The sequence below is a fragment of the Spinacia oleracea genome, chromosome 1 (assembly GCF_020520425.1).
Source record: "Spinacia oleracea cultivar Varoflay chromosome 1, BTI_SOV_V1, whole genome shotgun sequence".
NCBI lineage: Eukaryota > Viridiplantae > Streptophyta > Magnoliopsida > Caryophyllales > Amaranthaceae > Spinacia > Spinacia oleracea.
In genome coordinates, this window is record NC_079487.1 from 111,527,894 (window position 1) to 111,542,846 (window position 14,953).

Genomic DNA, 14,953 nt, shown 5'->3' on the forward strand with positions numbered 1-14,953 from the left:
GCCTCTCGCTGCGAAACTGTTCACGCGTTCTGTCGCAATCGATCCATAAATCGAACAGAACGTATCCTGTCCCATAATTGAGATTCGTTAAATAAAAAGGAGAAATAGCAAAGTCAAAGTGGTTAGTTTTCTGAGAGCCGTGACGCACCTCTCAAGGGTGCGTCGTGATGTGCCCCTTTTCGATGATTTAACTGCTTTCCTCGCCCTTTTTATGAACTGTTAAACTAACCTAATCTGATTGTTCTATCACGCCTAACAAATATAATATTTTTGGGAAATCGGATTATCATGCTAGGTCCCTTAATGCTATTTAAATCAGATAATCACGATCGAATTAGTATTATATGTTGCATATTGCTAAAATCAACTCAGATTAGTTTAATAGTTAACGCATGTCCCTTCAATTATTTATGCTGAGCTAGTAAGGATATCCTGCCTCTGGAGTTATCGACGAGCGAATTACTCCTCTCGGTAGTTACAGTCCCCCGAACCCTCAATCTCTACCTTGCGGGTGTATATTGAGAGATCCCCACACCAGGGATCACAAGGGAACCTACGGCCGTCGTGGTCAAACATAATTGCACTCCCTTTATGTCACGATAACCGGGTTTTGACAGTTTTTCTCATTGTTGTTAAAAACTGAATGGCGACTCCTATATCACTAGTCAATTGGGTGTATACTCACAGGAAATCCAATTACACTTGATTGAATAAAAAGAATCGTCACACCCACGAGGGACAAGGTCACGCATTAGCCTCGCGCTTTTTCGACCCCCTCACAATAAGTAACACCTCGCTGAGCGAAAACTATTACTAGATTGATGTAAAGGATATCCAAGCAAGTGTATATTTTGGCATGGCACCTTTTAACTCAATTTTTAAGTTTGGAACTTAAGGCTCTTACTATGTTGGTTAGATTTTAAGTGAACTAAAATCCTTAATCATGCAACATAATCAAGCTTTGATCTCATGCATATTTAAGACATATTTAAAAGCAATAAATAACTTAAAACATGCATAAGATAAATGTGATCAAGTATGGCCCGACTTCATCTTGAAGCTTCAACTTCAAAGTCCGTCTTGAAAATCTCCGTGGGAGGCACCATTTTCTTCAAATAGGATAAGCTATAATTAAAACTAATTACAACTAATTGATGGTACGCAGACCATATTTGAATTGAAAAACAATTTTGGTACTTTAGACCAATTACATTCAAATTAATGGTACGCAGACCATATTTTCTATCCTATTTGGGCCATACTAGTCACTTCATAACCTGCAAAACAGTACATATACAATATATACCATTCACCCACTCATTATCATGAATGGCCCACATAGCTGGTTAGTAAAACATGTTATGCATCACATAAATATTTGCAGCAATTAATCAAGGGCACCAATAATCTACAAATTATTCAGTCCTTATCAATTCTAATCAAGTTGTTTTAACCTTAAGGATTTGTAGACCTAATCAAGAGTTTATGACTAAAAGGACTCCCACTTAAACCAATAAATTCATATGCTTTACTAATTTTAAACATAAAAATGTATTTCTAGTCTAACCGGAAACATACAAATTTAATTAAAATTTAAAGCTCATATAAATTTATAATTGAATCCGCTTATTTAATTTATTTTTCAGTCGTATTTAAATTAATTCATGATTTTAATTTTAGTAAAATAATTAGAATAAATAAAATTTATTATAATTATAATATTCAAAATTAAAATCCAAGAAAACAATTTAAATTATTAATTTTAAAATTAATTAAAATTACGAAAACTGAAATTTTCAAATTAAAATTTTAAAACGATCTAATCGTAACGCAACAACCCCACGCAACGCATAACCACGGGCCATACGCACACAGCCATCGCTGGCTATGTGCGCGCAGCCCATGCGCTGCGTCGCATCGCTGCTGCTCACCATCACAAGGCGCGCGCCAGCGCTCGTCGCAACAAGCACGCTGCTCACCATCGCTGGGTGCAGGCGCTCGTCGCACGCGCACGCTGCTCACCATCGCTGGGCGCAGCGCCAGCGCTCGTCGCAACAAGCATGCTGCTTACCATCGCTGGGCGCAGCGCTCGTCGCACGCGCATGCGAGGCAGTGCGCGCTGTGGCGCAGCTCGCTTGCTGCCTACACGCGACTGCTCGTGCCTTGCTCTCGCCCTTGCCCATGCGCCCATCGCACACAGCCCACGACACAAGGCATGGCTGCTGCCTTGTGCTCGTGCACCATGCCCTTGCTCGCTGCATTCGTACCGCATGGGCGACGAGCTCCCTTGCTCGTCGTCGCATGCCCGCACTATACAACACCCCTTAAGGGTAACACGTAGCGTCCATTGCTTTGTGCGTGCAAGTTATATGAGCGAATCGCATAAAAATTAAAATTTTATTTTCAAAATTAATGACAAATTAATAAATCATATTAATTTCATAATTTTAGGGCGAAAAATCGAAAATTTATTAATTTATTGATTTCCGATTAACATGGATTCAAGTCTAGGTCATTAAAATTTAAAATTTAACATAAATTTACAATTTTTATGGTTGTTTTTAATCATAGGTATCTAATTAAATTATAACTAATTATGAAAATCAAATTAATTCTAAATTATTCCAATTTTCAACAAATTAATCATAATTGCGAATTAGATTGCATAATTAACAAGGCTAGGCATTCAAACTTGTTAAACATATACAGTAGGTCAATAAAAAATTCAAGATTTATCAACAAGAATCGCAAATATTTAATTTAACATCTTAAATTTACGAAATTTTGCGTTCGAAAAACTAAAACCTCTGAAAAGTCATAGTTAGGCTTCGAATTTGAGAATTCTGCGTTCGGCCGAAAAATACTACTTTTGTCAAAATTTTAGAATGCCTTTTACATGCGGAATTGACACAAAAATCACTCGATTTGGATGAGTAACGAAGAAACTGCCGAAAAACTGCGTACGTATAATTAAATAAACGAAATTTGCAATTAATTAACAATTACGAAAATTAATCACCCCTTTTAATTCTTGCAAATTTGTAATATTTAACCATGTTTATGCAATTTAGATTATGAAAATAATAAGAGGCTCGTGATACCACTGTTAGGTTATGATACATATGACAATTCATAAATCATGCGGAAAAACCATAAAGCTAGGAAAGCATATTATTTACACATAATCATTTAGCATAGAATAGATGCATACATGTTGTAGCGTGCCTTCCCTAGCTGCGCCCGAACCAAACAAGAACAAGTCTTTAGGACTCCAAATGTCGTCCCTCCGTAGATAGTCCACAGTACGTCCGGATCCGCCTCAAGTTAGACCAATTAGAATCGCCCTTAAGGTGCTTAGGAATTTCGGTTATTATTGCAAGTGTATGGCTGATTTTATTTCAAAAACTTACCCTTTGAATACTTCAATCGTACCCATAAATTGTGACCTTAGGCACCTATTTATAGGAGTATGGAAAAGGAATTGTAATCCTACTAGGATGTGGATTTGCTAGTTAGAACTTTATTAGGACTCTAAATAACAAAGCAAATCTAATAGGATTAGGATTTTAATCTTTGCACAAATCCTAATAGGATTAGGATTTCCCGCACACGCATCGCACAAGCCGTGCACCCACGCAGGCCTTGCGGCCAACGACAGGCGCACAGCCCATGCTGCTGTGCTGCGCGCGCGCGCCCTTGGCTGGGCCTGGCCTTGCGCTGGGCCTGGTCGAGGCGTGCGTTGGTGCGTGCGGCTCGCTGGGCGATGGCCTGGCTTCGTGCTGGGCCTTCGTCTAGCGGGCCTCGTCCGATGCTAATCCGTACGATACGCTTCTGATTAAATTCCCGATTCCGGAATTCATTTCCGATTCGAACAATATTTAATATTTCCGATTCCGGAATTAATTTCCGTTTCGAACAAATATTTAATATTTCCGTTTCCGGAATTATTTTCCGATTCCGATAATATTTCTGATTCTGACAATATTTCCGTTTCCGGCAATATTTCCGATTCCGGCAATATTTCCATTTCCGATAATATTTTCCGATACGTACCATGTTTCCGTTTCCGGCAACATCTACGACTTGGATAATATTTATATTTCCGATACGATCCATATTTCCGTTTCCGGCAATATTTCCGATTCCGGCAATATTTCCATTTCCGATAATATTTTCCGATACGTACCATGTTTCCGTTTCCGGCAACATCTACGACTTGGATAATATTTATATTTCCGATACGATCCATATTTCCGTTTCTGGCAATATCATCGTTTCCGGAGTATTCATTTCTTGCTTGTGACGATCTCAGCTCCCACTGAAACCAAGATCCGTTGATTCCGAATATCCATAGATAGAGTATTTAATGCCATTAAATACTTGATCCGTTTACGTACTATTTGTGTGACCCTACGGGTTCAGTCAAGAGTAAGCTGTGGATTAATATCATTAATTCCACTTGAACTGAAGCGGCCTCTAGCTAGGCATTCAGCTCACTTGATCTCACTGAATTATTAACTTGTTAATTAATACTGAACCGCATTTATTAGACTTAACATAGAATGCATACTTGGACCAAGGGCATTATTTCCTTCATACTCATCTACTGTAGTCAATTTATGCACATCTATGGCTCGTTCGATCTTACATGTCATATTTTTACAAAAATAGCTGTTTTCGCTCCCAACTCTCAACTAATGAACCAAAATATGAATTCTTAACCCTTTACATGTTTAAAATACTTAGTATTAGGTTTCCAATCCCCATTATCATCTACTTTGGTCAATTTATGCACATTTAAGGCTCGTTCGATCCTTACATGTTATATTTTGACAAAAATAATCGTTTTTGCTCCCAACTCTCAACTAATAAACCAAAATAGGAATTATTAACCCTTTACATGTTTAAAATACTTATTATTAGATTTCTGATCTCCATTCTCATCTACTTTGGCCAATTTATGAACATTTAAGGCTCGTTCGATCCTCACATGTCATATTTTGACAAAAATAGTCGTTTTCGCTCCCAACACTCCACTAATGAACCAAAATAGGATTTCTGAACCCTTTACATGTTTAAAATACATAGTATTAGGTTTACAATCCCCATTATCATCTACTTTGGTCAATTTATGCACATTTAAGGCTCGTTCGATCCTTACATGTCATATTTTGACAAAAATAGCCATTGTCGCTCCCAACTCTCAACTAATGAACTAAAATAGGAATTCTTAACCCTTTACTGTTTAAAATACTTAGTATTAGGTTTCTAATCCCCATTATCATCTACTTTGGTCAATTTATGCAGATCTATGGCTCGATCGATCCTTACATGTCATATTTTGACAAAAATAGTCGTATTCGCTCCCAACTCTCAACTAATGAACCAAAATAGGAATTCTTAACCCTTTACATGTTTAAAATACTTAGTTTTTGGTTGCTAATCCCCATTATCATCTACTTTGGTCAATTTAAGCACATTTAAGGCTCGTTCGATCCTTACATGACATAGTTTTGCTCCCAACTTTCACAAAACGAACCTAAGTAAATATATTTTTGACTAAAAAAGTTGTTTTCGCTCTCAACTCTCAACTAATCTTATATCTAATTTAATTTAATTAATGGTTTGCATGTATGTTGTTCTGTTAAAGGTTTTCAATACTCCAAGGGCGAGGCCCTTTACCAAAGAGGAGATGCATGAAGTTCGAGACAAGTGGGCTACTTACTTCACCAATTGTGAAATACCCTCGTTGTAAATAGAACATTCTAGTAGTTATCCGTGACTCTAAAATCACGTTGTTATTTATTGATTTAATTACATTTGAATTAATGTGGTAATATTATTGTAAACTTGAAATTTATCCATTTTTTGAGGAATGTTAAGGTGATGTATGGTGAAAGAGTCTGTGACACTTGTTGGTAAGAAGCGCCACCTTTGTGATTCTTCCAATTGTGACCAGGCCATGTGATGCTCTTGTAAAGTTCCACCTAAACCCTATTTTAAGCGCCACTTTGATGTTTTTTCTACTAGTATTATTAATTCAAGATTTATATACAAGATTCGTAAATAATTATTTTAACATCATAAAAATTATATATTTTGCATCCGAAAAACTAAAACCTCCGAAAAGTCATAGTTAGGCTTCGAATTTGGGAATTTGGGAATTCGGGCTTCGGCCAAAATTTTTTTTTTTCAAAAAAAATTATACGCCGTTTACATGCGGGATTCACTATAAAAACATAAGATTCCGATCAAAATTGACAAAACTGCCGAAAAATCATGCGACATATAATTAAATAATCGCATGAATTTGCAATTAATTAGACGAAATTAATTCACTCCTTGAATTATTTGCAAATTTATAAAATTTAATCTATGTTAATTTAATTGATTTAGAAAATAATTAGAGGCTCGTGATACCTCTTTTAGGTTATGAACAATTTAATTCATGCGGAAAAATCATAAATCGCCAGAATTCAAATTAATATATTGCCACGTAATCAATTAGCATAATTTAGTATACATAATATGTGATGTGTGCCTTCCCTAGATGATCTTGAACCGAACAAGAACAAGTACAAGAGCTTCAAATGTCGCCCCTTCGTAGATAGTCCACAACATGTTCGGATCCGGCTTAAGTTTAACGAACTAGGATGTCGTCAAAGGTATGATACACTCGGGAACTCACTATAAGTGATAGGCAAGAATATTGAATCTATTAATTCAAGTTGTATGTTATATTTAAATTATGATCATGGATTATATATTTATAGGGGAATACATAGTCGTATCCTACTAGGATTAGATTTAGCAAAACCTTAGAATTAGGATTCTAGCTAATCTCAAATACTTAGTCTTTAGGAAAATTCAAACACTAAATTATTAGGATGGTCCTAAAACTCTAAGTTATGTAGGATTAGGAAAACAAATAACTTGTGGCCCAAGTTACTTTCCAAGCAAGTAACCTTGGCGTCCAAGTTATTGGAGCTGCCATGTGGTGTTGCATCCTTGGCATGCAAGGCTTTCCTTGCCGCACGTACAGGCCTCGCTGGGCGCTGGGCCTCGTGCCTGGCGTTGGCCTGTCGAGCCTTGCGGGCATGCTCGTCGAGCGATGGGCTGGCTCGCTTGCCATCATGTTGCTCGTCGTGCTTCCGATTCGTTTTCCGATTCGAACAATATTTTGGTTTCCGATAATATTTCCGATTCAGACAATATTTTCCTATTTCGATAATATTTCCAATTATGATAATATTTCTGTTTCCCGCAATATATTCGATTCCGGCACTATTTTTATTCCGTTAATATTTTCCGAAACGAACCATCTTTCCAATTCCGAATTTTTTTTCGACTTCATAATATTTATATTTCCGAAACGATCCATATTTCCGTTTCCGAAAATATCTTCGACTTTGATAATGTTTATATTTCTGTTTTGAACCATATTTCCGTTTCCGGCAATATCTTCACTTCCGCAAATATTCTTTCTTTGCCTTTTGATGGTTTTTAGCTACCACTGGAACCAAGATCTATCATTTCCGATTATCATAATTAGAGTATTTACTGAATATTATATTCACCTAAATACTTGATCTGTTCACGTATTATTTGTGTGACCCTACACGTTTAGTCAAGAGTAAGTTGTGGCATTAATATTATTAACTCCCTTAAAACTGAAGCGACCTCTATCTAGGCATTCAGATCACTTGATCTCAGTGAGTTATCAACTTGTTAAATTAATACAAAACTGCATTTATTAGACATAGCATTACATGAAAACTTGGACCAAGGGCATTATTTCCTTCAAATATAATAAGAAAAACATACACAATAATTTTTTAAATAACATTAACATTAATTTATAAATAGAAATTTCGTTTTACAAAAAAATAATAATTAATAGGTAACATTATAGTCACCCTGAATAATATACGAGTATATTAATATTCAAAACAACATCTTCAAAAGACCAAAATGTATTATTAACTAGTTAAATTACATATTAGACATTCGGTTATTTTTTTTACCAATTCAAATCTGGTTGCTCTTCTGGTGGTTGTTGTGTTATTTTCCTCTCTTCTGTTGGCTTCTCTCCAGAACGAGCAACAATTTTAATGATTTGATCAGCATATTGAGCCACTTCAGTTGGCTTCTCTTCGGTTGGCTTCTCTCTTGAACCCCGAACAGTTTCATCAACATTTTCAGCTACTTCAGTTGGCTTCTCTTCTATTGGCTTATCTCCTGACCCCCTAACAACATTATCTTCCTTCTTTGAGGCTTCCTGTTCAACAGTTTTATTCATTCAATCAAATAATTCATCAAGGCTCCTTACCTCGGGCGTATCTAACATATTATTAACCGGCTCATTCTGCTCAGGGCTTCTCTCCGGGCCCTGATCAACTTTCCTTTTTCCTTTTAAGTCAGGAGTTCGTGTGATAGGTAAGGGATCTTGCTCGAAGATATTGAAATATTTTGGGGTCTTTTCCTGTTTTTCACCTTCTCAAATGTTTCTTTGAGAAGGGCATCAACATCAGCCATGTAGCTCTCTATCTCAAATGGATCTTTGGTCTGACTCAAATATGAGTTACCTCCAACATCACTTTCACCATCTTTATTGTTCCCTCTTCATTCATTTTCTGCTTCTCTATGAAGATTCTTATTTGCGTCCACTACATTACAGTCATTTGAGCCACATTCCGTGCTAGTGTTTTTGTAAGTTTTGTAAACCTTCTGAAGGAATATCTGGTTTAAGCAACGTCAGGATGGTTTAAATAAAATTTAGTGAAATAGGAATAACATCCAGTATAACAGATGTAACACATGTTTTAACTAGAATAACATATTTAAAATACCAAGTAAAGTAACATGCATTGTAAAATAAATATCATGCACTGTAAAATAAGTAACATCGAGTATAACAGAAATAACACAGGTTTTAACTACATAAAATATTTAAAATACCAACTAAAATAAATATGCATTGTAAAAAAAATAACATGCATTGTAAAATAAAAGCAAAATAGTATTTTATACCTCAGCTTCAGCTCGGGGCACTTCATTTTCATCAGAGTCACTTCCCGGCTTTGTGGGCTTCAGTCGCGGTTTCGGGACATGATCTTTCTCATGTTTTGGGCCTTGTATCCTCTTCATGACATTCTCAATTCCAAAACCTTCAGCAATCTCCATTTCTATCCTTGCACTTATTCTTTTCTCATCTCAAGCTGATATTAGAGGGGAAATCCTTAAATGCTTTATCCTTTGCCTTTCCACTCTATCGAAATAACAAATCTGGAAAACAAGAGATATTATTAAAAATAACACAACCTATTTATTAAAATAACACAACAAAAAGTTAATATTATTACCATTAGAAATGAGAGTGGTCCAGTGTAATACTTCCATTCACTTTTTGAATTTTTCCATTCATTCGTAGCAGAAACGAGACTTGATAACACGAACTCTGACCATCTCATCTTTGTCACATTTTGTAGATTCATGCAACTATATAAAAACTTGTAGTTGACCTGGTAGTTTTTATGTGTAAGTCAGTTATTTTAATAATAAGTAACATGTGAAGTTAAATTCAAAACATTGTCTTTTACAATAATAACATACCTGGTTGTTTTGATTTGACTTTATACATGCATTGACAAGAGCCTTATAAAACTGATTTTCCAGTAGTATCTCAGTGGTGCATCCACCAACTTCTCATTCGGTTCTTTGTTCCATGGACTTGCATATTTAATGCCCAAATAACTTCTCCAACCTTCTTGGAATTTCTCCCACTTTGTCCTCTCTTTTCAATCTTTTATGTGCAAGTCATCTATGATAATGTCTATATGTCCTTCAACGGGGAAGCCATAGACTCTGTGCACATCTTCAACTTCCATCTCCAAGATGTCATTACCTTCCAGCTCAATTGACTACTACTCATGTTTCAAGTTCTTTTCGCAGACCTTTTACTAGTGCTATTGGCATTCCGGATTCAGCCCATAACTATTTAATTAATAAGCCCACTTTAAACGAGATTAAACAATGTCTTTTTAATATGGAACCTATGAAATGTCCGGGTCCAAATGGTATCCAACCTCTTTTTTATACTAGACGCTGGAATTCTTTGCAAACGGTGATTCATAGGTTTTTAGGAGATGTCTTTGAACAATATTCAATTCCCTCGGACATTAATCGTTCTTACATTTCTCTTATTCCAAAAAAAGAGTCCCCTATTTACATTTCTGACTTCAGACCTATTGGGCTATGTAATACTATGTACAAACTAGTTACGAAAATTGTTTGTGCCAGAATTAGACCTTATCTTTCGGACATTATTAGTCCCCTTCAGTCTAGTTTTGTCCCGGATAGAGGAATATAGGACAACGTCATCATTATAAAATAGATTGCTCAGTTTTTTAAGAAAGCTAAGAAAGGGAAAAGAATTATGGCTCTTAAGTTAGACCTCACCAAAGCTTACGATAGTTTAGAATGGAGTTTTATTCGGGACACCCTAATAGGTTTTAATTTTCCACATTCGTTACTTACTTTAATTATGAATTGCATTACAACCCCTGCCATTTCTGTCCTTTGGAATGGTGAGTTAACTTCAGAGTTTTTACCTAGTAGTGGTATAAGATAAGGTGATCCTACGTCCTCAATATTTTTGTAATGGGTTTAGAAAGACTTTCCAGAATGATTGAAGCCAAAACTGCTAGTGGACATTGGAATCCTTTAAGACTGTCTAGGAATATTAATATTTCACATTTATTTTACGCTGATGATGTTTTCCTATTTGGAATAAAAGGAATTTGGATTCCATCATGAATACCCTTTCATGTTTAATTTGGAGCCCTTTCTGGTCTTAGAATTAATAATGCTAAATCTTGTATGATCTTCCCCACCAAAATGTGTCACACTATTAGAAATGATCTTGTTGCTCCCTATTGTTTTAAAACTTCAGTTGATTTTGGAAAATACTTAGGTGTCAATATTAGTCCTAATAAGCTTAAACTTTCTGATTATACTGACTTGGTTCAAAAAACCATAGATAGGACTAGGGGGTGGCAGGGTAAGCTTCTAAACATGGCTGGTAAATGCACCTTAATTAAGTCTGTCCTTAATTCGTATCCTGTTTATACCATGCAGACTTCCATTCTTCCATGTTCTGTTATTTCTTCTCTTGAAAAGCAATGTAGGAAGTTTTTGTGGAATAAGGTTAACCAAACTCATTATCTTACCAGAACTTCTTGGGATTCAGTCACAAAATCTATGGTGTTAGGTGGTTTAGGGATAAGAAGATTAGGGAATGGAATCTAAGTTTTATGGAAAAATTGGGATGGACTATGTTAACTAGTCCCCACAAACTTTGGGTCAAGATTATGACTGATAAGTATTTGAATAAATCCATCATTTTTAATTTTATTCCTAACTCTTCTCAGTCTCCTATTTGGAGGGATATTTTGAAAGGAAGAAATTATCTTCAGGAAGGCATTAAGGTAGGGCTTGGGAATGGTTCTAGTACTTCTCTTTGGTATAACCACTGGGTTAGAACTGCCCCTTTGTATTAGGTCATGGAGTGTGAGGTTCCTAACTCTAAGGCTCATTGGTTTGTTCACCATATCATTAGGAATAGAAAATGGTATCTGGATGATGTCCAATCTTATATTCCATCTGACATTGTTAGGCAAATTCTGGAAATTCCCTTATCTTCTACCTCTCATCAAAAGAAGGGTCCTTCACTATTAAATCAGCCTACCACCTAATTGCCAGAATTCCCACCCATGAGAGCACTCCTGTTATTCCTTGGAAAAAGATGTGGAAAGTTAAAGTTCCTTTTAAATATAAAACTAGTGTATGCCCCGGGCGATGCCCTGGGTTATAATGTTAATAATGTACAAAATATCTTTTTTTTCGCACTGTTTACATGTGTTGCGTATGCGAGTTTGACCTTTTTTAAAAATAACTATTCGGAAATCGTTTATTTTATTTGAATGTGATGTATTGTATGTAGTACGTATCATTTTCAGTAATAGTGTTCTTCCCTTTTTGGGTTGTCCATATTTGTAAATCATGTCTGATATCTAATACTCCCTCCGTACCGGAATACTTGAACAGGTTTGACCGGCACAGAGTTTAATACAAAGTAATTGACTTATTATTTAATTAGATGATAGTTGATAGTGGGTATTTTTTTTAATGTAAATAGGGATATGTGTCAACTTTTTAAAGGGGGTAAGGGGTAGGGGGGAGGGTGCATGAAACCACAAAATGCCATGTGAAGGGGTAGTTGGTATAATGGTAATAAAAGTTTACAATTTATAGAAACAGTGCAAGTAATCCGAGACGACTTTATAAGGAAAGCGGTGCAAATATTACGGGACGGAGGGAGTAACTGTTTTTATATATACGTTAGATCCATATATGCTAACACAATTGTTGACTCATTTATGAAAAAAATGTTCTATTATATGTGGAAAATAGACAAATTAAAAATGCAGTAAATATTCAAAATCATTTTCAATAATGTGAACAAAATTAAATTTTCTTGCAACCCCTATGTGGTTAAAATTAGCAAATTAATTAATAACGTATAACATGTGAAAGATAATAAAAATATATATTAATCCCATCCCACTTAAATATATTTAAATAGAGTTAAATACATAAATAATAATATAGCTAAGATGGTAAGCTTTCTACTATATTTCTTGTTGGGTTCATGTTCGAACCCCAACAAAATCATTTTGTGTATCAATATTAAAAGCTAATGCACATCCTCCATGCCATTGTTGATGTGGCGCCATGTCATGTTTAGAAGAGGTGACACATGGCGGCGTGACATGATTTGCCTTGGAGATTTAATAATAGTATAGATAGATGTTGTTTTGGAATGGTGCTCTCTCTATTCTTCTTGTAGCTACTAGAATTTCTCAGTACATGAATTGGATTTCACTTGTATGCATTAGATGTGGCAGTCACTCTGAAAATCACTTACATCTTTTCAGAGATTGCCCATCTTCTGCTTCTCTTTGGAATATGATTTTTTACAGACTCAATGCCCCTAACAACTTTGATTATAGTGCCTTTACTAATCTGGATTGGGACCACTGGATTGTTTATAATATGCAGCAGGACATGCATTGGAAAGTTCTCTTCCTCACTGCAATCTTGCACATCTGGATTGGAAGAAATGTGGCAACTTTTGAGTTGAAAATGCTGCCAGCTTTTTCTTATTATTCTAAATTTTATACTGACTGGAAATTTTGTGACTTTATTGCACAGGACAAAGGTAAGTATAAAATGACACCAATTCAATCAAAAGAATTCAAGTGGCAGCTTCCAAAAAAAAGGATTCTATAAGCTCAGTACTGATGCTGCTTGGAAGGGTATTGACAAAGCTGGAGGAGGAGGGATCATTAGAAGGGACACAAGAACTTGGTTCATTGGCTTTTCTAACAAATACAATGCTAACACTCCTCTTGCTGCAGAGCTCTTGGAATTAAGGGAATGATTACTCTTAGCAAAAGAATTCAACTTTGACAAGTTAGAGGTGGAGACAGATGCACAATCTCTGACATTTATGCTTGATACCTCCAGTCTTAACCCCTACCCTCATCATGATTTAGATGTCCTTCTTTCCGATATTGCTAATCTTTTAAAGTGGAATTGGACTGTCATCTTCTATCACATTCCAAGATCATCAAACATGGTTGCTCATATGCTAGCAGTTATTGCAATGGAGATGGCAGTGGGTCATCAGTCTCATCTAATGGTTCCTAATCTGGCTAAGAAGTGGAATGAAGCAGATATGCAGGTGTCCAGTCCAGCAGGGGATTGTTCTTCTTGTGCTAATGTTCATGTGTAGTTCCTTTTCACTGGAGTTCAAAATGTTTTTTTTGCTAGTACTAGAGTTTGGCTAACCATGATTTATAATGTTTTGAAGAAGTTCCTTTTGATGTATGATATAGGCTTCTTCTTATGTCGTGTAGGTTTAGCTTTTGATAGATGTTTTGATATGGCCGGTTTCGGAAAGCACCTTGAAATGGTGGCCACCTTAGAGGGGCCCTAATTTGGGTTTATAGACCTATTTTTGTAAACTCTGTTAAATTAATATAATTCGTCTATTTGCGTTAAAAAAAAAAAGCACTTCGGTCTTTCTAGGTCCTCATAAAACAGTAATTAGAGGGGCTCCAAAATTACCTTCGAAAATCCACCTCTCCTAGCTAGAGCTGTCAAAAAGTGACCCGACCCGAAAACCCGACCTGAACCGATCGAACCCGTGACCGTCCATGACCCGAAATTTTGGTAAAACAGTTAACCTGAAACCCGACCCGAAAAAACCGATAACCGATTTTAACCCGACATTGTATGACCCGAACCCGACCCGACACCCGACCGAAAGATAACCGATAATCGAACTGACCCGACTGGATAATGATCCAAAACCGATTCGATACTTGATAATGATCTTAACCCGGTTTTTAACAAATAATTTGTTATGACTTGACTTGTGGAGTAAATATTTTACGCTTGAATATTTTAAGATGACTTAATCAGATATTGACTCGATCTTAACCCATGTCCGAGAGTGAATCCGACCTGAATTTTAACCGACCCAAAAATTATCCGATCCGAACTTGACCCCAAATCCGAGATTAACCAATTCAAACCCGACTATATAAGACCCAAACCCGAAAATGAACTTGACCCGAACATGACTTGACCCGAACCTGACTTGTACCCGAACAACGCGTCTTTTGTGTGACCAGCCACACCATCAACTTGATGGTGTGACGCGCGTAGCTAATATGAAGAAAGTTATTGACGGGTGTTACTTGACTTTCTATGTTGGTGTTACTTATACATTATATTCGCTGTTACTTTCTTGTTTTTCTGCAGTTTTTTGAATTTCATGTTAGAGGTTCCTTGTATAGACTTGTATTAATTACTTGATTTTCTATGC